Here is a 21,107-nt window from a genome sequence, read left to right as displayed (position 1 = left end):
GGGGAAGAGGAGTAAGGAGTGCTCAACTTCTCTTTTTGCTGAATGTTACTCCTCTCCCTCCTTACAGGTATTGCTCCCAAGCACACTCTCCAATATCTTCCGTACACAGATCTCTGTCTCAGAGCCTGTTTCCCAGAGAACCAAAGTGCAACATTATAAGTTTACACTATTGCTAGCAGAATATAAGAGCTCCTGGGTCTTACATCCTTGCCAGCACGTGGCATTATCAGACTTACTAACTTATGCAAACTCAAAGATGTGGAATGTTCTCACATTGTTTTATTTTGTGCTTCTCTGATTACTAGTAAGGGTGAACATCTCTTTAATCTTTTCTTGGCCACTCCAATTTTTCCTTCTGTAAATCAACTGGATAAATGTTTTTCTTTCTTTCCTTCTTACTTCCTTTAAGTTTTCTAAATCTTGTTGCATAAACTTTTTTTCCAAATACCTTTTTTATTACAAAGTATCATATGTTCTTTGCAGAAAATGTAAAACACACACATACACACAACAGAGAAAGAGATAAATAAAAGTTATATGTAACCCCAGCTCCCAATGATAACTAGTAAGTAATACAGTAGTCCCCCCTTATCCAAGGGGGATACATTCCAAGAACCCCAGTGGATGCCTGAAATCTCGGATAGTACCAAACCCTATGTATACTACATTCTTTCCTATCCATACATATGAGAAAGTTTAACTTATAAATTGGGCAACCTCAGAGATTAACAACAATATTACTAATATAATAGAACAATACACTGTCATAAAAGTTATATGAATATGGTCTCTCTCTCTCTCTCAAAATATCTTATTGTATTGTAGGTATTTTCAAACTGTGGTTGATTGCTGGTCACTGAAAACTGGGGAAAGCAAAACAGAAATTAAGGGGAGACTACTGCATTTTGGCTTACATCATTTCCCTATAGGTGTATTTATTGGTTGCAATATCTTCATCCTCATTTTGGGCATTCTTAATTTGTGTACTTTCTGTGCTCTAAAAAAATTAGTTGGGCTGATAGTTTACCTGTATTTTATTCTTCAAAGAGCTAATTTTAAGTTTTATTTATCTTTCATACTAAGTTATCATTTTCCAATACTATATTTCTACTTTTAAATTTATTACTATACCTTTCCTAGTTTCCTTTTTGATTTTTCTAAAATATAATTTGACTAATTGGGTTTCTCTTTTCTCTCTTTTTGTCAGTGTAAGCATCTGAAGGAAACATATTGGTTTTGGCTCTATTCCAGTGATTTTAAAATGTTTTATCTAGGATTTCCATTGTTTAAAAATATGCCATTATTATTTCTGGACTTTCTGAAGAGAATATTTACTTTTAACAAATTTTTGTCATTTACTCACATAATTTGGTATATGTATAAAATTTTATATATATATACACACACACACACATAATTCTCTGTAGAATTTAAGCTTATTTAAGATTATTGTATAGTTCTTATAAAAGACTAATGGACTTGAGCTTTTGGCCAACATGGAGTAATGGGAAATGGATTTACCCTCCCACCTGAAGCAACAACAGCAGAACCAGACAAAATATTTGAAACAATAATTTTCAATATTGCACACTGGCAATGAAAGAAGGTGATTCCTGAGAGATAAGAAACAAATGAGTTAGGCCCTGTAATTGTCCCGGCTTTTTACCTTTAGAGAGTTTCCAGTCTAGAGCATAGAAAGGGGATTCACTGGACTCCCTGAATGGAGGAAATGAAGCTGAGAGTCTGGAGAGACCAAGATGGCTATACATCACAGGACAGAGTACCAGAGAGATAGAAAAAGAGAACCCTGAAGATCTTTAGAATGTCCCTCTTGAGTATTGAGCAGAGTGCTAATCAGTGCATATGTATAAGGAAATTACTCAAGGCTTGGGAATTAACCATCCAAAAGGATTAGAGAAACTCACAGAGGGCCGGGAATAGGACCTGTTCCCATTAGCCAAACTGAATAGTCTCATAATTTATGGCACGTTGGGTAGAGTACTCAAAAGGATCTTACCTCAGTAGTAAAAAATAACTAACCTTTGACTAAACATGGCCCTGGTCTCACCTAACAATTGTAAAAGAAAGACCTGAAAGGATCAAAGTGTTTCCAATTATCTTAAGTGCATTTCAGAACAAAGTTCAAGAATATTCACAGGAATAAAAGTAGCCACCTCCCAACAAGGCAAAATTCACAATGTTTGGCATCCAGTCAAGGATTACTAGACATACAAAGAAGCAGGAAAATATGGCCCTTGATGAGGATTGAATCAATAAAACAAAACTAAACTAGAACTTACACAGCTGTTAGATCAGCAGTCAATGACATTAAAAGAGTTATTACAGGAGATATGGGGATATATGTATATGTATAGCTGATTCACTTTGTTATAAAGCAGAAACGAACATACCATTGTAAAGCAATTATACTCCAATAAAGATGTTAAAAAAAAGAGTTATTATAACTGTGTTCCATATGTTCAAAAACTTAAGTAGAAACATAAAATATATTAAAAAAATACCTAATTGAATATGTAGAGATGAGTACTATAGTACCTAAGGTGAAAAATACACTGGATGTCATTAATGGCAGATTATAAATTGACATAAAGAAGATTAGTGAACATCAAGGCATAGCAATAGAAACTATCCAAACTGAAGCATAGATTTAAAAAATAATTCAAGAAAAAAGGAACAGAAAATCAGTGATCTTTGGGGCAACTTCAAGTAGCCTAATATAAATGTAATTGGAGTCCTCAATGGAGACAGGGTGGGGATCTGCAAAATATTTGAAGAAGCAATGGTCAAACTTTTTTTTTTCATATTTGATGAAAATTATAAATTCAAAGATTCAAATAGCTTGACAAATCTCAAACACAAGAAATATAACAAAAACTACACCAAAGTACATCATTATCAGTTCACAAAAAAAAAGTGATAAAAGCAACCAAAGAAAAGATACAAGTTATGTAGAAAGACACAAAGAAGCATCAGATTTCTCTTTGGAAACAATGCAAGTTAGATGGCAGAGAGTAGCGTGTTTAATATACTAAAAGAAAAAGAAATCTGTCAGCCTAGGGACTTCCCTGGTGGTCCAGTGGTTAAGACTTCACCTTCCAATGTAGTGCGTAATGGTTCAATCCCTGGTTGGGGAACTAAGATCCCACATGCCACACAGTCAAAAAAAAAAAAACACCCAGAAAACAAAAAACCCAGGCAATATAAAGACTTTTTGAAATATATAGGAAATGAAAGGATTAATAACCAGCAGACCAAGACTGAAATAAATGTTAAAGGAAGTCCTTCATACAGAAGGAAAAATGTATCAGGTGGAAATATAAATCTATGTAAAAGAATGAAAAACACTGGAAATGGTAACTATATGGGTAAATATTTGCCCTTTTTTCTTATTTAAATATCTTTAAAAGATAACTGTTTAAGAAAACATAAGAACAATGCATTGTGGGGTTTCTAATACACGTATTAACTCTAATACATGACAACAGCAGCATAAAAGCCAGGAGCTAAGAAGTAGAAGTATACTATTTTAAGGTTTGTATACTATACATGAAGTGGCATAATATCACTTCAAGGTAGACTGTGATTCATCAAGGAGAATATACTATAAACATTAAATCAACCATTGAACAACAGAAAAAGTAATAGCCAAGACCCAACTCAAGATATAAAAAGGAATCAAAAAATCCTCAATACAAAGAAAATGAAGAAAAGGAGAACAAGGTACATATAGGGCAATTAGAAAAGACATGTCAGAATGATAGACTTAAACCTAACTATATCAATAATTACAAAAGCATGAAGGAATTTCTTCAACCTGATAAAGGGCATCTAAAAAAAATCTACAGCTGCTGTCATACTTAGTGGTGAAAGCCTGAATACTTTCTCCCTAAGATCAGGAACAGACAAGGATGTGCATTCTCACCACTGTTATTCAGCTTGGTACTGGAAAGTACAGCCAATGAAATCAGGCAAGAAAAAGAAATAAAATGAATCCAGATTGAAAAGAAAAGAGTAAAACTATTGTTATTTGCAGACATGATCATTTAGGAAATCCAACGGAGTTTGCAAAAGAGGTATTAGAAGTGATCATTGATTAGAAGTGAGTTTAGCAAGGTTGTAGGATATAAAGTCAATATACAAAATTCAATTCTATTTCCATACATGGTCAAAGAACAATTGGAAACAAAAAACTTTTAAAAGACCACTTATATTTGCATAAAGAATATGAAATACTTAGTGATTAACCTGAAAAAGAGATGTATAACAGCTGTATTCTGAAAATTACAAAATATTGCTGAGAAAGATTTAAAAAGATCTAAATAAAGGAAGAGACACACCTTGTTCATGGGTTGGAAGACTCAATATTGTTAAGATGCCAACGGTCCCCAAATTGATTTATATATTAAATGCAATCTCAACCAAAATCCCAATAGGCTTTTTCTGTAAACATTGACAAGTTCATTATAAAATTCATATGGAAATACAAAGTACCTAGAAAGACAAACAACTCTGTGAAAGGAGAACAAAGTTGAAGAACTTCCACTACTTGAATTCAAGACATTGTAAAACTACAGTAATCTAGACAATATGGAACTGGTATCAAGACAGACAAACAGGGGCTTCCCTGGTGGCACAGTGGTTAAGAATCCGCCTGCCAATGCAGGGGACACGGGTTCGAGCCCTGGTCTGGGAAGATCCCCCATTGCCGCGGAACAATTAAGCCCATGCAACACAACTACTGAGCCTGTACTCTAGAGCCCGTGAGCCACAACTACTGAAGCCCGTGCGCCACACCTACTGAAGCCCATGCACCTAGAGCCTGTGCTCTGCAACAAGAGAAGCCACTGCAATGAGAAGCCCATGCACCACAAAGAAGAGTAGCCCCCGCTCACTGCAACTAGAGAAAGCCGCATGCAGCAACGAAGACCCAATGCAGCCTAAAATAAATTTTTTAAAATACTTAAAAAAAAAAGATAGACAAACAGATGAATGGAAAGAACATAGAGGCCCAAAATAGACCCACACATACATAGACAACTGATTTTTCACAAACATCCAAAGAAATTACATTTCTTTTCAACAAATTCTGCTGGAACAATTGGATAACCATATGCCAAAAAAAGAAAGAAAGAAAGAAAGAAAAGAACTTTGATCCATACCTCACACTACACAGAAAAATTAATTGATGCTAGTTCATAGAACTAAATGCAGAACCTAAAACTATAAATCTTCTAGAAGAATATATGGAAGAAACTCTTGTGATTTGGGGTTAGGCAAAGATTTCATGGAAACAACACCAAAAGCACAATCCATAAAAGAAAAAAAAATTGATTTTACCAAAATCAAGAACTTCTGCACTTTGGAAAACAGTGGTAAGAGAGTGAAAAGACAAGGCACAGTCTTGGAGAAGTATTTGTAAGTTACATATCTGATAAAGGACTTGTGTCCAGGATATATAAATACTCTCAAGATTACTAGAATTCTTTTAAAAACCTGACAACCAATAAAAAATGGGCAAAAGAAGATACTTCACTAAACAAGATACACAGATGGCAAATAAGCATATGAAAAGATGCTTAAAAATCATTAGCATTAGGGAAATGCAAATTTAAAATCACGAGATATTGCTATGCCTAAATTAGAATGTCTAATTTAAAAGACTGTCCATACCAAGTGTTGGCAAGGATGTGGAGGAGCTATACCTCCTACATTCTGCTGGTAGGAATGAAATATGGGACTAGCACTTTGAAAAACACTTTGTCAGTTTCTTAAAACTTAAGCATACACTTACTATATAACCTAGTCATTCAATTCCTAGGCATTTACCTAAGAGAAATTAAAGTGTATGTCCATACAATGACTGGTGCACAAATATTCATACCAGCTTTATTTGTAATAGCCTCAAACTGGAAACAACTCAAATGTCCATCAAAGGTGAATGGATAAACAAATTGTGGTATATCCATACAACAGAAAACTACTGAGCAATAAAAATGAATGAATTGATCATACAAGTTATAACATGGATGAATCTCAAAATAATTATGCTGAGTAAGAGGCCAGGCAAAAAGAGTACATACTGTATAATTCCATCTGTATAAAACTCTAGAAAATGTGAAGTAATTTATAGTGACAGGAAGTAGATCATGTGGATGGGCAGGAGGCAGGGCAGTGCAGGAGAGATTACGGAGGGGCACAAGGAACATTTTGGGGGTGATGGGTGTGCTCATTGTGTGGATTGTGGTGATGTTTTCGTGGGTGTATACATATCTCAAAACTTGTCAAATTGTACACATTAAATACATGCAGTTTATTGTATGTTAACTATACCTCAATACAGCTAATTTAAAATTCCATTATTATAGTCTGTATTTCTTCTTTTTTATGAGTTTTTAAAAAAATTTATTTGTTTTATTTATTTATTTTTGGCTGTATTGGATCTTCGTTGCTGCGGGCAGGCTTTCTCTAGTTGCGGCGAGCGGGGGCTACTCTGTTGCAGCGCACGGGCTTCTCATTGCAGGGGCTTGTCTTGTTGCAGAGCACAAGTTCTAGGCATGTGGGTTCAGCAGTTGTGGCTTGCAAGCTCTAGAGCGCAGGCTTGGTAGTTGTGGCACACGGGCTTAGCTGCTCCACGGCATGTGGGATTTTCCCGGACCAGGGATCGAACCCATGTCCCCTGCATTGGCAGGCCGATTCTTAGCCACTGCACCACCAGGGAAGCCCCTGTATTTCTTCTTTGAAGAGAACTTTTGTAAAAATAATGTTTTACTATTTTCCCTTATGGTTACTTAAAAAAATTACTTGAAACTGTATAAAGTCATTTATAGAATTGATACTCTTTATGCTTATCGTGTAGTTCCTATAAAAGATTCATTTGAATCTTTTCATCTGAAAGGAAGTACCTTTATAGATTTTTTCAATCAGTTACATTTTATTCATTGTATTGTTCAAATCTATTGTATCTTTGTTAAATTTCTTTATTATAATCTTTTGAAAATGCAGAGTTCATATCTTTTATTATAATTAGACTTTCATTTATTGCTTCATTTATGATCGATTATTCTTTCAAATATGCTTGACTCAGGGTGGGAGAATGGTGGGAATGAGTTTTTCTTTGATCATTATTCTTTGGAGGCAGCTTGAACTTTCTTGACCTTTAAGTTGTTTGTTTGTTTGATTCAGAAATTTTTTCTTCAGTTATTTCCTTAAGTGTGTATTTTGTTTGCCTTTTCTTTATTGTCTTGTATACTTCTATGTCTTGCCGATTAGAGCTTAGACACACAGACCTACATCATTTTAAGAAGAGATTTCTGGTACCATGATCTTCTAATCTCCTCAATTTATAGTTCAGGAAACAAAGTCACAGAGAAGTAAGTGTCCTACCTAAGGCCAAACAACTGGAAAAACTGGGCTGGAACACCAAACTTTTGATTCCATGTTCCATGCCCTTTGTACTTCATCATCTTTCTCTTTCTACTATGGGCTGTCAATTTCACTTTAATGGCTCTCTGCTTAATCTGCCCCATGATTTGACACTGATGCTTTCATTAGTCTTTTTTCCCATTTATTAATTATTTGCTATGTTGCTGCATTTCTCTGAGAGGAGCAAACCTGTGCTGTCTGAAAAAGTTTTCTCAGCATTTCTTGTGACCAAGAAACCAGCAGCTGAAAAGAAGCCTGCTAAAAAGAAGCCCACAGAAAAGAAACCCACCACAGAGGAGAAGAAGGCTGCTGTATAAACTTAAATTTGTTTATTTGGTAAAGGTCAAATCATTTTGGACAGCTAATTTTGAATAAAGACCTGATCAAAGGGGCAAAAAAAAAAAAAATCAGAAGTTAATTGAAATGATAACGAAACACATGATACATTCTAATTAAATGTAATGTTCATGTAAAATAAAATGTGCTCACTTTTTTGCAATTTTATATATAAAATTATATAGATTTATAAAAATAGATGACTCATTTATATATAAATATACATATACATATATATACACATGTATATACAAATGAGTCATCTATTTTTAAGACCCTAAGCTAGAACCACCCAGCTAAGCCACTCCTGGAGTCCTGAACCTCAGAAATTAAGTGAGGCAATTAATGTTTGTTGTTTTAAGCTCTTAAGTTTGGGGATAATTTGTTATGTAGCAAGAGATAACTAATAGAGCAACTCTATCATATTTCCTCTCAACTCCTTCTGGGTCCAGAGGCTGGGTAACAGGATAAGAAGACCAGCCCAGGAAATTGTTGCAGAATTTTCATTCTTGGGAGTTGTTGGATCAAGGCGTTATCACTTCTTTTCCAACAGTATTGAATCTTGAATTTTAGATGCTCCCTTAATTCTAAAGAGAGAACCAGGACTCTGATCACAGCGACAACATGGAGTCTCTTATGGAGAGCACTTTTCACTTTTTGTGTGTGTATAAGGGCAACATGTTGAGAAATTAAGCAGCTTCACTGTCATAAACTCTCATCAACAAATATTAAATGTAATTTGTTAAACTGCTAATTATTTATTAGTCTTAAACTTAAAATTTCATTTCCAACAAATGAAATTTATAATATTGTGGTAATATTAATGGTAGGGGAGGAGGTCTAGAACTTTTTGTAGCAGTTAGTACCCTGACATATTTTAATTTTTGAATTTTAAATAGAATTTTAATTTAGGACTACGTACTATACTACTTAAACACTTGCGCTAAGTTGGGAGAGGTGCAGGAAAGAGAAAAATTTTTAAAAACCTATAGGGATTTCCCTGGTGGCACAGTGGTTAAGAATCCGCCTGCCAATGCAGGGGACACAGGTTCGAGCCCTGGTCCGGGAAGATCCCACATGCCACAGAGCAATGCAGCCCGTGCGCCACAACTACTGAGCCTGCGCTCTAGAGCCTGTGAGCCACAAGTACTTAGCCCGTGTGCCTAGAGCCTGTGCTCTGCAACAAGAGAAGCCACCACAGTGAGAAGACCGCGCACCGCAACAAAGAGTAGCCTCCGCTCGCAACTATAGAAAAGCCCGTGCGCAGCAACAAAGACCGAATGCAGCCAAAAATATAATAAATAAATAAATTTATTTTAAAAAACCCTATAATTTAGTTATGGAGTATGATGAAACCAGCTATTTTTCTGTCTCCCAAAAGGGATACTGTCACTTTAAATGTAATATGAAGAAACCACTAAAATCACACACACACACACACACACACACACACACACACACACACCATAATTTGCCAAGGGAAAAAGTTGTTAAATTGGTAACTTAGGTTAGTAAATAAAAAATGCCTAAAGGACTCCCTGCCTGAGATGGCCATGAGAAGGGGTAAAATTAGATGAATTTTCCTAAGGGGCTGAGTATTATCTTCTGTTTGGTGGAAAATATATAAGAATTTTTGGCTGCTGACTATCAAACAGTGTCCTGTGTATTTTGTACTGAGAAATGACTGGAGAGCAAGTGAGAGACAGGTTGGAAAACTCTGTGAGAAGCTACCCAAGAAGGGTGAATAAAACCTGTCACCATTATTACAATTTAGTTCAGAAGTTTGTAGATGTTTGACTTCTGAGCCCAGCAGCAGTCACAATAAAAGTCTTGCCAGAAAAGGTAGTAACAAACTGCCCACAAAAGGACTTAGTTTAAGTAAAAATTCAGGAAAATTTGAAAATTATAGTTTCAGAAATAATTAAGTAACCACGAGGAAAGGAATCCACATGTATCATAGAATACAGACATACAAATGCGTGCACATGCAGATACACCATATAATATTTTTAGTAAGATACTCTAAAGAAATACCAGCTTTACGTGTTTAATTTGAAGTTGTTTTAGTTTATTTCTGTACTGTGATTTGGAAGTCTAATTTTAATATTTCAGGCAGAAACCCACCATTTAATTCAGGAAAGACACATTCTTCTGTTTCTGCACCCTTCAATCTCAAGAATATGCAGCACTGTTCACCACCACCTGGTAGTGTTGTACAGCATCTGCAGGACAAACTCCCACTTTACAACCTATTAATCTCCACAGGTCTTTTTTTTTTTTTTTAGTATATATTTATTTAGGCTGTGCTGGGTCTTAGTTGTGGCATGTGGGATCTTTAGTTGTAGCAATGTGGGATCTTTAGTTGCGGCATGTGGACTCTTAGTTGCGGCATGCATGTGGGATCTAGTTCTCCGACCAGGGATCGAACCCGGGCCCTCTGCATTGGGAGCGTGGAGTCTTACCCACTGGACCACCAGAGAAGTCCCTCCACAGGTCTTTGAAAATTGAAAACAAATACCATGACATGACAGCTTTGTGATGGACACTCACTCATGAAAAGGTTATATGATAACTAAAAAAAGAATATTTGGTTAAGAACCAAAATAAGCAGTGACAAATTTTATCTGCAAGAGTAATCCACAGGAGGCAGAGATCCAGGAGGGCTCCCATGGTGTGGGGAGGCTTCAAGGAAAAACTGTAACATAAGCTGGGCTCTGAGGGATAGGATCAGAGTTCAGAGGCTAGAGAAAAGGGCATTACATTAGCAGAGGGGTGTGGACAGAAGCAAGGACAGTGTGAGCAGAGAAAATGAGGAGATTGATTTAGATCAGAACTGAAGGTTCATGCCGGGAAGAAGTTTCGAAAACAAATGGGTCAGTAGCAAAAGCAGGACAGGAAGGTTACTGGATTTAGTAAGTAGGCATTGCTCAGAGATTCCTAGAAGTGCTATTTCAGGAGATTGGCTGTCCACAGACAGAACTATTTACTATTTATAATACACCATTTGATTTTTTATGAATTATATCCTTCGTAGCTTCTCAGGAAAAATAAAACTACTATCCTGAAGATCCCTACAGGTTTTTAGCCCTGATAGATGAAGTAGCTTGAAAATCTCCCTTTATATTGATAATTTAAATCTAAAACCTTAAGTTTGTCTTAAAAATCCCAAAGTTTTAAAACAGAAAAAAAAATTTTCTGGACCGGGAACAAGAAAAATAGATTTTAATTATTGCGCCATCAATGCATACCCCTTGAGGAGACCTGTCGGCTCCAAACTCCTCTGGTTTGTCTCACGGCACTGAACTCAGCTCTTCACAAGGAGAAATCCCCTTCCCTCTGCCCTTTCTCCAAACGCCCTCTCCAACAGCTATTATACATCCACCAGAGGCTCCATGGCAAAGCAGATGGCTTTTGCTTATGCCTCGGGAAAATATGTCTCATGGATAGAAAGCAAGGTATGTCATATACCTCCTCTGTGTCTCTTTCATATCACAGGTGAATGAATGCACCTATAGCTAGAGATTGGAGAAATGCCCTGGAGATGGCTAGATGAGAAGAGTTCTAGTTGAATACAATGCTGTGTTTTAGTTGGTTGTACCTTCTTTTCTTTTTTTTTTATATCTATATATATATCTATATATAGATATATATATATAATTTTTTTTAAATTTTTTTATTTTTTATTTTTTATTTTTTGCAGTACGCGGGCCTCTCACTGTTGTGGCCTCTCCCGTTGCGGAGCACGGGCTCCGGACGCGCAGGCTCAGAGGCCATGGCTCACGGACCCAGCCTCTCCGCGGCATGTGGGATCTTCCCGGACCGGGGCGCGAACCCGTGTCCCCTGCATCGGCAGGCGGACTCTCAACCACTGCGCCACCAGGGAAGCCCGGTTGTACCTTCTTGGACAACCATGATCAGGAGTTGTTTTGGAAAAAGGAGTTTAAATTATCCACGTTCCTTGGCATTATGAATCCAACTACAAATAGACAAGATAAATACGACACGGATGAGCTTATTGAAATTTAAGATGTAAAATTAAGTTTTACCTCCTGATCTCTTGGAATATCTTCACACTCAAACCAAACATGGAAATGAAATCAAATGATGAATGTTTAAAATTTGTGTAGTTATTAAATTCTCCAAAAGATTTCAGGGCATTCAAAATAAGTGCGAAGGGTAAATCAAATATACTCAAATAAAAATTAAAAAAAAATAACGGCTAAAAAAAATCTTGTTCTTTAATACATTTTTATTTATAGAATTTTGTTCACATAGCTTAAGTTTTTGTGACAAGAGATTCTATATTTTTCCTTCAAAACAAAGAAGAATGTTACTGTTTTCCCTTTGTTCAAATCCATAAGAAAAGGTAGCTGTAGTTACAGTTCCTGCCTATAATGAAATGAGACTTTGGGGGACTTTGGGAGGCAATGAGTGTAATTTGCACGTGGGAGGAGGGAGGCAGCCCCTAAGATGGGTTCCCGGGAGCCCTGCCTCCTCTTATTCTTGCTCTTGTATAATTCCCTCACCTTGAATGTGGGCTGGACCTAGTAACGTGCTTCTCACAAATAGAATGCAGGAAAGGTGAGGGATGTCACTTCTGAGATTAGGGTATAAAGTTAGGGTGACATCTCTTGCTCAGACTCTCTTGCTTGTTCGTTCAATGGAAGCCAGCTGCCACGTTGTGAGCTGCCCAGTTGAAAGGAACCGAGGGTGGCCAACAGGTAGTGAGGAACTGAGAACTCGGTCCAACAATCCATGAGGAATTTAATCCTGCCAAAAACCACATGATCCTCCCCTAGTTGAGCCTTCAGATAACTGCCAACCTAGCTAACGCCTTGACTGCAGCCTTGTGAGAAAACCTGCACCAGAGGACCCACCTAAGTGTTCCCAGATTTCTGACCCACAAAACCATGAGATAATGTTTGTTGTTTTAATCGTTAAGTTTTAGAGTAATTTGAATGTGGCAATAGATAACTTACACTCCCCTCAAGTAGCTTATGGTCTGATTAAGTGAAATAAATATACACATAAAGACAATAGCTAACACTTAATATAGTGCTTACTACATGCCAGGTACTTTTCTAAGGATTTCATATATATTGATTAATTTCATCTTATAACAACACTATGAGGTAAATATTATTACTATCACCATTTTATAGATGAGGAAATTGAGGCAAGAAGAAGTTAAATAACTTGGTCATGGTCATACAGATAGTGGAACTGAAATTCAAACTCAGTTTGGTGTCGAGTTCAAGTTCTTAATCACTGCGTTGCACTGCTTCTTTCCATTTTACATGTCACAATATAAGTATGTATTCTTTGTAGGAGTAGTACAGCATATGGAATTATGATATCTGTAGGATAAAGAAAGGGGTCAGAAGGATTCAGACACCTAAACAAGATTTGAAAGACGGAAGGAAGGCATTCCAGGAAGATAGAATAGCATATGCTGAGGTACGGGGGCACAAAACTACGCCGTACTTGCCAAGGACATGTTACTATTCCTTTCAAATGTTTGAAACCAGTTATGTGGTCTTCTTTATATCCTGACCTTTATTTCTACTGGTAAACATTACCCTCTTGGAATTCTAGTAAGCTGTTACTCTTTTCCAAAAAAAGTAATGCCTGATTCTCAACCAAGGGTAAAGGCAGGAGCTCAGTATGAGTTGAGCAGAAAAAAGTCCCCTCACTTGTTTCAACACACAAGACGATTTAGAGGATTCGTAATGGAGGCATTTCTTTGGTAGCAACAGAAGCTCACTGTTTACATACTTCTTACGTGCTGTCCACTAGAGAGCATAACGCTCTCCTTATCGCCCTTGGGACAGTAAGGAAAATCAGTCAAAAGTCTGAGAACTATGATCATAGTTTCTATATTTAAATATAACTTTAAATAATCTTGCATCAGACCCCAAAAACCTATTGATTATTTGACAGGAAAATTGGAGAAGATAGAAGAAGGGGGATTAAACAAAACTCAGAATTAATCACTGGAAAAAAGGAACCAGGTAAACCTAAAAACAAAGAGAAGAGGATGTAGATATAATAAGTAGGGACATAAAGAGTGGTTACCTTTCCCCTTCATTATCATAATTATTCTCAAAAGGTCAGGTAAAAAAATTTTTTTGAGTTAATTGTAGATTCCTACACAGTTAGAATAATGCAGAGAGATCCTACATAGGCCTATATCACAACCAGGATACTAACACTGGTACAACCCATCAAATTTATTTATTTTACATGCACGTGTATGTGTGTGTGTGTGTGTATGCTGAAGCTTACTTCTATGCAATTTTATCACATAGGTAGAATCGTGTGGCCATCAGAATCAAGATGCAGAAGAGCTCCATCACAAAGATCCCTCGTTACTTTTATGTAGCCACAGCCACCCCTGCCCCTCCTACTATCCCCAATCCCTGACAGACTCCAATATGTTCTCTATCGCTATAATTTTGTCATTCAAGAATGCTATATAAAAATACCTTCTGAGATTGGCTTTTTTTCACTCAGCATAATTCCCTGAGATTTATCCATGCTGTCATGTGTATCAACAGTTCACTCCTCTTAACTGCTGAGTAATAGTCCACGGTATGGGTGTACCACAGTTTGTTTAACCAGTCACCTGTTGCAGGGCATTTGGGTTGTTTCCTGCTGGGAGCTATCACAAATAAAACTTTTGCAAACAACTGCTGGGTTACATGGTAAGCGCAAGTTTAGTTTTGTAAGAAACTGCCATACTCTTCTCCAGAATGGCTGTATCTTTTTACATTCCCATCTGCAATGTGTGAGTGATCTAGTTTCTCTGCATCCTCACCCTCATTTGGCATATTGCTACATTTTATTTTAGCCATCCTGATACGTATATAGTGATATCTCATTGTGGTTTAAATTTGTATTCTGCTAATTGCTAATTTTTTGCCTTTTTCTTGTTTTTAAAAAATTTTTATTTTATTTTGGAGTATAGTTGATTACTAACAATGTTGTGTTAGTTCCAGGTGTACAGCAAAGTGCTCAGTGCTCTGTAATAACCTAAATGGGAAAAGAATTTGAAAAAGAATAGATACATGTATATGTATAATTGCTATTTATTTTTGAACAGCTTCTTATGTGCTTATTTGCCATCTGTAAATCCTCTTCAGTGCTACACATGTTCACGTCCTTCTCTGTTTTCTTTCCTGTGTTTTTTAAAAATAATTTATTTATTTCTGGCTGCATTGGGTCTTTGTTGCTGTGCATGGGCTTTCTCTGCTTGAGGTGAGCGGAGGCTGCTCTTCGTTGCGGTGTGTGGGCTTCTTATTGAGATGGCTTCTCTTGTTGCGGAGCACGGGCTCTAGTTGGGCAGGCTTTGGTAGTTGTGGCACGCGGGCTCGGTAGTTGTGGCTCGCAGGCGCTAGAGTGCAGGCTCAGTAGTTGTGGCGCACAGGCTTAGTTGCTCCTCGGCATGTGGGATCTTCCCGGACCAGGGCTCGAACCCATGTCCCCTGCACTGGCTGGCGGATTAACCACTGCACCACCAGGGAAGTCCCCTTTGCCCGTTTTCTAATTGGACTGTTTTTTTTTTAACTGTTCAATTTTGAGAGTTCTTTATGTATTCTAGAAATAAGTTCTTTGTCAGATATGTGGTTTGCAATTATACTCTCAGTCTATAGTTTGTCTTTTTCATCCTCTTCACAGGATCTTTCACAGAGCAAAAGGTTTTAACTTTGATGAGGTTCATGAACAATTTTTTCATTTTATAGATACTGTATTTGGTGTCATATATAAAAATTCTTTGTTTATCCCTATGCACCAAAGATGTTTGGTCAATGTTTTGTTTTTTTTTAAGTTTTACATGACCTGTTTTACATTTAAGTTCTTAATCCATTTTGAGATAATATTTGTAAAAAGTGTTTGACTTAGGTTGAGGTTCACTTCTGTTTGGCTTATGAATGCCCAATAACTCCAGCCCTATTTGCTGAAAAGGCTATCCTTCCTCTATTGAATTTCTCCTGAACCTTTGCTAAAAATCACTTGGCCATATTTGTGTGGGCCTATTTCTGTGTTCTCTATTCTATTCCATTGATCTATCAGTCTATCCGTGTGCCAGTATCATACAGTCTTGGTTACTGTAGCTATATATTAAGATTTAACATTGGATAGAGTGATTCCTCCTACTTCATTCTTTTTTTTTCAAAATTATTATAACTATTCTAGGTCCTGCACTTTTACCTATAAATTTTACAGCAAGCTTGTCTATGTTATAAAATACCTTGCTGAGATTTTGACCAGAATTGCATTAAATCTATAGCAATCAATTTGGGGAGAATTCATATCTTTACTATACTGAGTAATGTGTGAACACAGTGTGCTTATCCATTTGTTTAGGTCTTCTCTTATTTCTTTCATCAGCATTTTGTAGTTTTCAGAATACAGATGTTGTATATGTTTTATTAGATTTATATGTAAGTATTTTTCTTTGGAGCAATTGTAAATGGCATTGTGGCTTTAATTTCAGTTTCCACATGTTGTTAATGTCAATACATAGAAATGCAATTGGGTTTTGTGCATCGACCTTGTATCTTGAGATCTTGCTGAACTCACTAAATAGTTCTGGGATTGTGTGTGTGTGTGTGTGTGTGTGTGTGTGTGTGTACGTAAATTCTTTGGAATTTTCTATGTCGACACTAACATCATTGGAGATAGGGACAGTATTATTTCCTCCTTTCTAATATGTATGTCATGTCTTTTAATTTCTTTTTCTTGCTTTATTGAACTGGCTAGAACTTCTAGCCACTTCACTATAGTGGTGAAAGTGGACATCCAAGGACATCTTAGGGGGAAAGCATTCAGCCTTACGCCAGTAACTATGTTAGCTGTAGGTTTCTGTAGATGTTCTTTAACAAGTTGAGAAGGTTCCCCTTTATTCCTAGCTTACTGAGGTCTTTTTTTTTTTTTTTTTGGCCACACCACTTGGCTTGCAGGATCTTAGTTCCCCGATCAGGGACTGAACCCATCCTGGCAGTGAAAGCACCAATTCCTAACCACTGGATTGCCAGGGAATTCCCATTACTGAGTCTTTTTTATCACAAACAGATGTTGGATGTTGTCAAATGCCTTTTCTGCATCAATTGATATGATTATATGCTTTTTCTTCTTTAGCCTGTTGATTTGGTGGATTTATGAGTTGATACTTGAACACTGAACCAGCCTTGTATTCCTTGTATTATGGTATATAAATCTTTTTACACATTGCTGGAATGAATTTACTATTTCATGGGTATTACTGCACCTAAGTTCATGAGATATATTGGTTTATAGTTTTCTTTTGGCTTACTGTCTTTATCTGGTCTTGGTACCAGGGTAATACTAGCTTCATAGAATGAATTAGGTATTCTCTGTAGAGACTGTATAGAATTGGTGTTAAATCTTCTTTTGGCAGAATTCTCCAGAGACACCATGTAAGCCTAGAGATTTCTTTTTTGAGAGTTAAAAAGTTAGGCACTCAAGTTCCTTAATAGCTGTAGGGCTATTCAAATGATCTGTTTCAGGGAATTCTCTGGTGGTTCAGTGGTTAGGACTCCACACTTTCACTGCCAAGCCCAGGTTCAATTCCTGATTGGGGAACTAAGATCCCACAAGCCACACGTGACCAAAAAAACAAAACAAAACAAAACACAACAAAAAAATACAAATGATCTGTTTCATATTGAGCAAGTTGTGGTAGTCTGTGTTTCTGAGTAACTGGCTCATTTCATCTAAGTTGTTAAATTTATATGTATAGAGTTGTAGTATTTCCTTATCTTTTTGATGTCTGCAGAGTCTGTAGTGATATTCCGTTTAATTCCTGATATTGATAATTAGTGTCTTCTTTTATTCACTGTCAGTCTTGCTGGAGGTTTGTTAATTTTCTTTCACTGATTTTCTCTATTGTTTTCCTATTTTCAATTTTATTCATATCTCTCTTTATATTTATTATTTTCTTCCTTCTCCTTGCTTTCAGTTTATCTTGCACTTCTTTTCCTAGTTTCTTGAGGTGAGACTTTTCTTTGACCCATGTATTTTTCAGAAGTGTGTTGTTTAGTTTCCAAGTGTTTGGAGATTTTCCTGTTATTGTTCTGTTATTCATTTTTAGTTTGAGTCCATTGTGTTTGGATAACATACGCAGTATGATTTCAAATTCTTTTAAATTTACTGAGAATTGTTTTATGGCTCAGCATATGATCTGTCTTGATATATATTCCATGGACACCTCATAAGAATGCATATTTTGGAACTTCCCTGGTGGTCCAGCGGGTAAGGCTCCGAGCTCCCAATGAAGAGGGCTCAGGTTCGATCCCTGGTCAGGGAACTAGATCCTGCATGCATGCCGCAACTAAGAGTTTGCATGCCGCAACTAAGAAGCCCGCATGCCGCAACTAAGAAGTTTGCACGCCGCAACTAAAAAAGATCCCGCATGCCGCAACAAAGATCCTGTGTGCCACAACTAACCCCAGTGCAGCCAAAATAAATAAATAAATAATAAATTTTAAAAAGAAAAGAATGCATATTTTGCTGTTATTGGGTTGGTATCTATAGATGTTGATGAGATCCTACTGGTTGTTGGTGGTGTCAAGTTCTTTTATATCTTGATTTTCTGTCTAGCTGTTCTATCAACTATTGAAAGAAGGGTGTTGAAGCCTCCAACTATTATTGTGAATTTGCCTATTTCTTCTAGCTCTGTCAGTTTTTGTTCCACATAATTTGCAGCTCTGTTGTCTGGTGCATACATATTTTTAATTCATATGTCTTCTTGGTGAATTGACCCTTTCATTATGATATAATGGCCACCTCTATCTCTGGTAGTTTTCTTTGCTCTGAAGTTGTCTTTATGTGATATTAACATAGCTACTCCTACTTTCTTTTTGTGGTTTTTTTTTTTTTTTTTGGTGGTTTTTTTTTTTTTTTTTTTTTTGCGGTACGCGGGCCTCTCACTGTTGTGGCCTCTCCCCTTGCGGAGCGCAGGCTCCGGACGCTCAGGCTCAGCGGCCATGGCTCACGGGCCCAGCCGCTCCGCGGCATGTGGGATCCTTCCGGACCGGGGCACGAACCCGTGTCCCCTGCATCGGCAGGCGCACTGCCAACCACTGCGCCACCGGGGAAGCCCTCCTACTTTCTTTTGATTAATGTTTATATGATATCTTTTAAAATTCTTTTACATTCAGTCTACTTATATGATTATATTTGACATGAGCTTATTATAGACATAATATAGTTAGGTCATGTTGTTTAATCCGCTCTGCCAATCTTGTCCTCTAATTGGTGTACTTAGATCATTTACATTTAATGTAATTAATGATATGTTAGAGCTTAAGTCTGCCATTCTATTTTTTGCTTTCTATGTCTTCTCTGTTTTCTATTTCTCTGGTTTCTTTTTCCCAGACATACTGTGGATTACTTGAACTTTTTTTTTTAATACATTTATTTATTTATTTATGGCTGCATTGGGTCTTTGTTGCTGTGTGCGGGCTTTTCTCTAGTTGTGGCAAGTGGGGGCTACTCTTCGTTGCAGTGCGCAGGCTTCTCATTGCAGTGGCTTATCTTGTTGTGGAGCATGGGCTCTAGGTGCGTGGGCTTCAGCAGTTGTGGAATGTGGGCTCAGTAGGTGTGGCTCATGGGCTCTAGAGCACAGGCTCAGTAGTTGTGTATGGGTTTAGTTGCTCTGCGGCATGTGAGATCTTCCCTGACCAGGGCTCAAACCTGTGTCCCCTGCACTGGCAGGCAGATTGTTAACCACTGTGCCACCAGGGAAGTTCCTACTTGAACATTTTGGAAGAATTACATTTTGATTTATCTATAGTGTTTTTCCCCAACTTTACAGAGATATAATTGATATATAACATTCTGTAAGTTTAAGATGTACAACATGTTGATTTGATACACTTATATATTGCAAAATGATTACCACTGCTGTGTTTCTTTAATTAGCTATTTTAATTACCTATGCTTAAAATTTTGGCAAAATATACGTAACATAAAATTTCCCATATTTAGTCATTTTAAATATGCAACTCAGTACACTGTGTCGTACAGCCATCACCATTATTCATTTCAGTAACTTTTTCATCATCCCAAACAGAAACTCCGTACCCCTTAAACAGTAACTCCCCATTTTCCCCTTATCTATAGTATTTTTAATTTTACTCTGTAAATTTTTTTTTTAGTGGTTGCTCTAGGTATAACACTATACATACTTATCACAGTCTACTAGTGTCCTTTTACCAATTCAAGTTAAGTATAGAAAGCTTATCTCCCTTTATGTGTTGCCCTCCCTCTTAATAGAATTGTCTTAAACACTTACTCTGCATACATTTAGAACCACATCAAACAGTATTATAATTTTTGCTTGCACTGTAAATTTAGAAATTTAGAAAACCCAAGAAGAGAAGGAAAGTCTATAGTACATACCAGTATTTTTGCTTATTATGTTCCTTCTTTCTTTCTGATGTTCCAATTTTCTTTTTTGTTTTCTTTGTTTGGAAAATATTCTTTTTGGTATGTCTGCGGGTGACAAATTCTCCTCATTTTCCTTCAACAAGAATGCCAAGATTTCCCTTTCATTACTGAAAAATATTTTCACTGGACATAGAATTCTGCGTTGACAATCCTTTTAGTACCTGAAAAATGTTGTGCCGAGATTGGTTCAAGATGGTGGAGTAGAAGGACGTGCGCTCATTCCCTCTTGGGAGAGCACTGGAATCACAACTAACTGCTGAACAGTCATCGACAGGAAGACACTGGAACTCACCAGAAAAGACACCCCACATCCAAAGACAAAGCAGAAGCCACAGTGAGATGGTAGGATGGGCGCAATCACAATAAAATCAAATCCCATAACTGCTGGGTGGGTGACTCACAAACTGGAGAACACTTACACCACAGAAGTCCACCACTGGAGTGAGGGTTCTGAGCCCCACATCAGGCTTCCCAACCTGGGGGTCCGGCAATGGGAGGAGGGATTCCTAGAGAATCTGACTTTGAAGGCTAGCGGGATTTGATTGCAGGACTCCAACAGGACTGGGGGAAACAGAGACTCCACTCTTGGAGGGCGCACACAAAGTAGTGTGTGCATCAGGACACAGGGAAAGGAGCAGTGACCCCATAGGAGACTGAACCAGACCTACCTGCTAGTGTTGGAGGGTCTCCTGCAGAGGCAGGGGGTGGCGGTGGCTCAATGTGAGGACAAGGACACTGGTAGCAGAAGTTCTGGGAAGTACTCCTTGGCGGGAGCTCTCCCAGAGTCACCATTAGCCCCACCAAAGGGCCAGGTATGCTCCAGTGTTGGGTCGCCTCAGGTCAAACAACTAACA

General features: G+C 37.3%; 1 protein-coding gene and 1 long non-coding RNA gene across 2 annotated transcripts in view; one reads left to right on the top strand and one right to left on the bottom strand.

Moving 5' to 3' along the window:
* The window catches only part of RNF103 (ring finger protein 103), a 105,751-nt gene that overhangs the window by 71,071 nt on the left and 13,573 nt on the right, over positions 1 to 21,107 (bottom strand). The window lies entirely within an intron of this gene.
* LOC125960805 (uncharacterized) lies at positions 4,159 to 9,103 on the top strand. Its single transcript, XR_007470827.1, has 2 exons — positions 4,159 to 4,693; positions 8,828 to 9,103. It is a non-coding gene; the product is annotated as an uncharacterized LOC125960805 (long non-coding RNA).

The sequence above is a fragment of the Orcinus orca genome, chromosome 13 (assembly GCF_937001465.1).
Source record: "Orcinus orca chromosome 13, mOrcOrc1.1, whole genome shotgun sequence".
NCBI classification, from domain to species: Eukaryota; Metazoa; Chordata; class Mammalia; order Artiodactyla; family Delphinidae; genus Orcinus; species Orcinus orca.
Note: the sequence above shows the minus strand (reverse complement) of the source record. Positions and strands in the feature narration are given on the sequence as shown.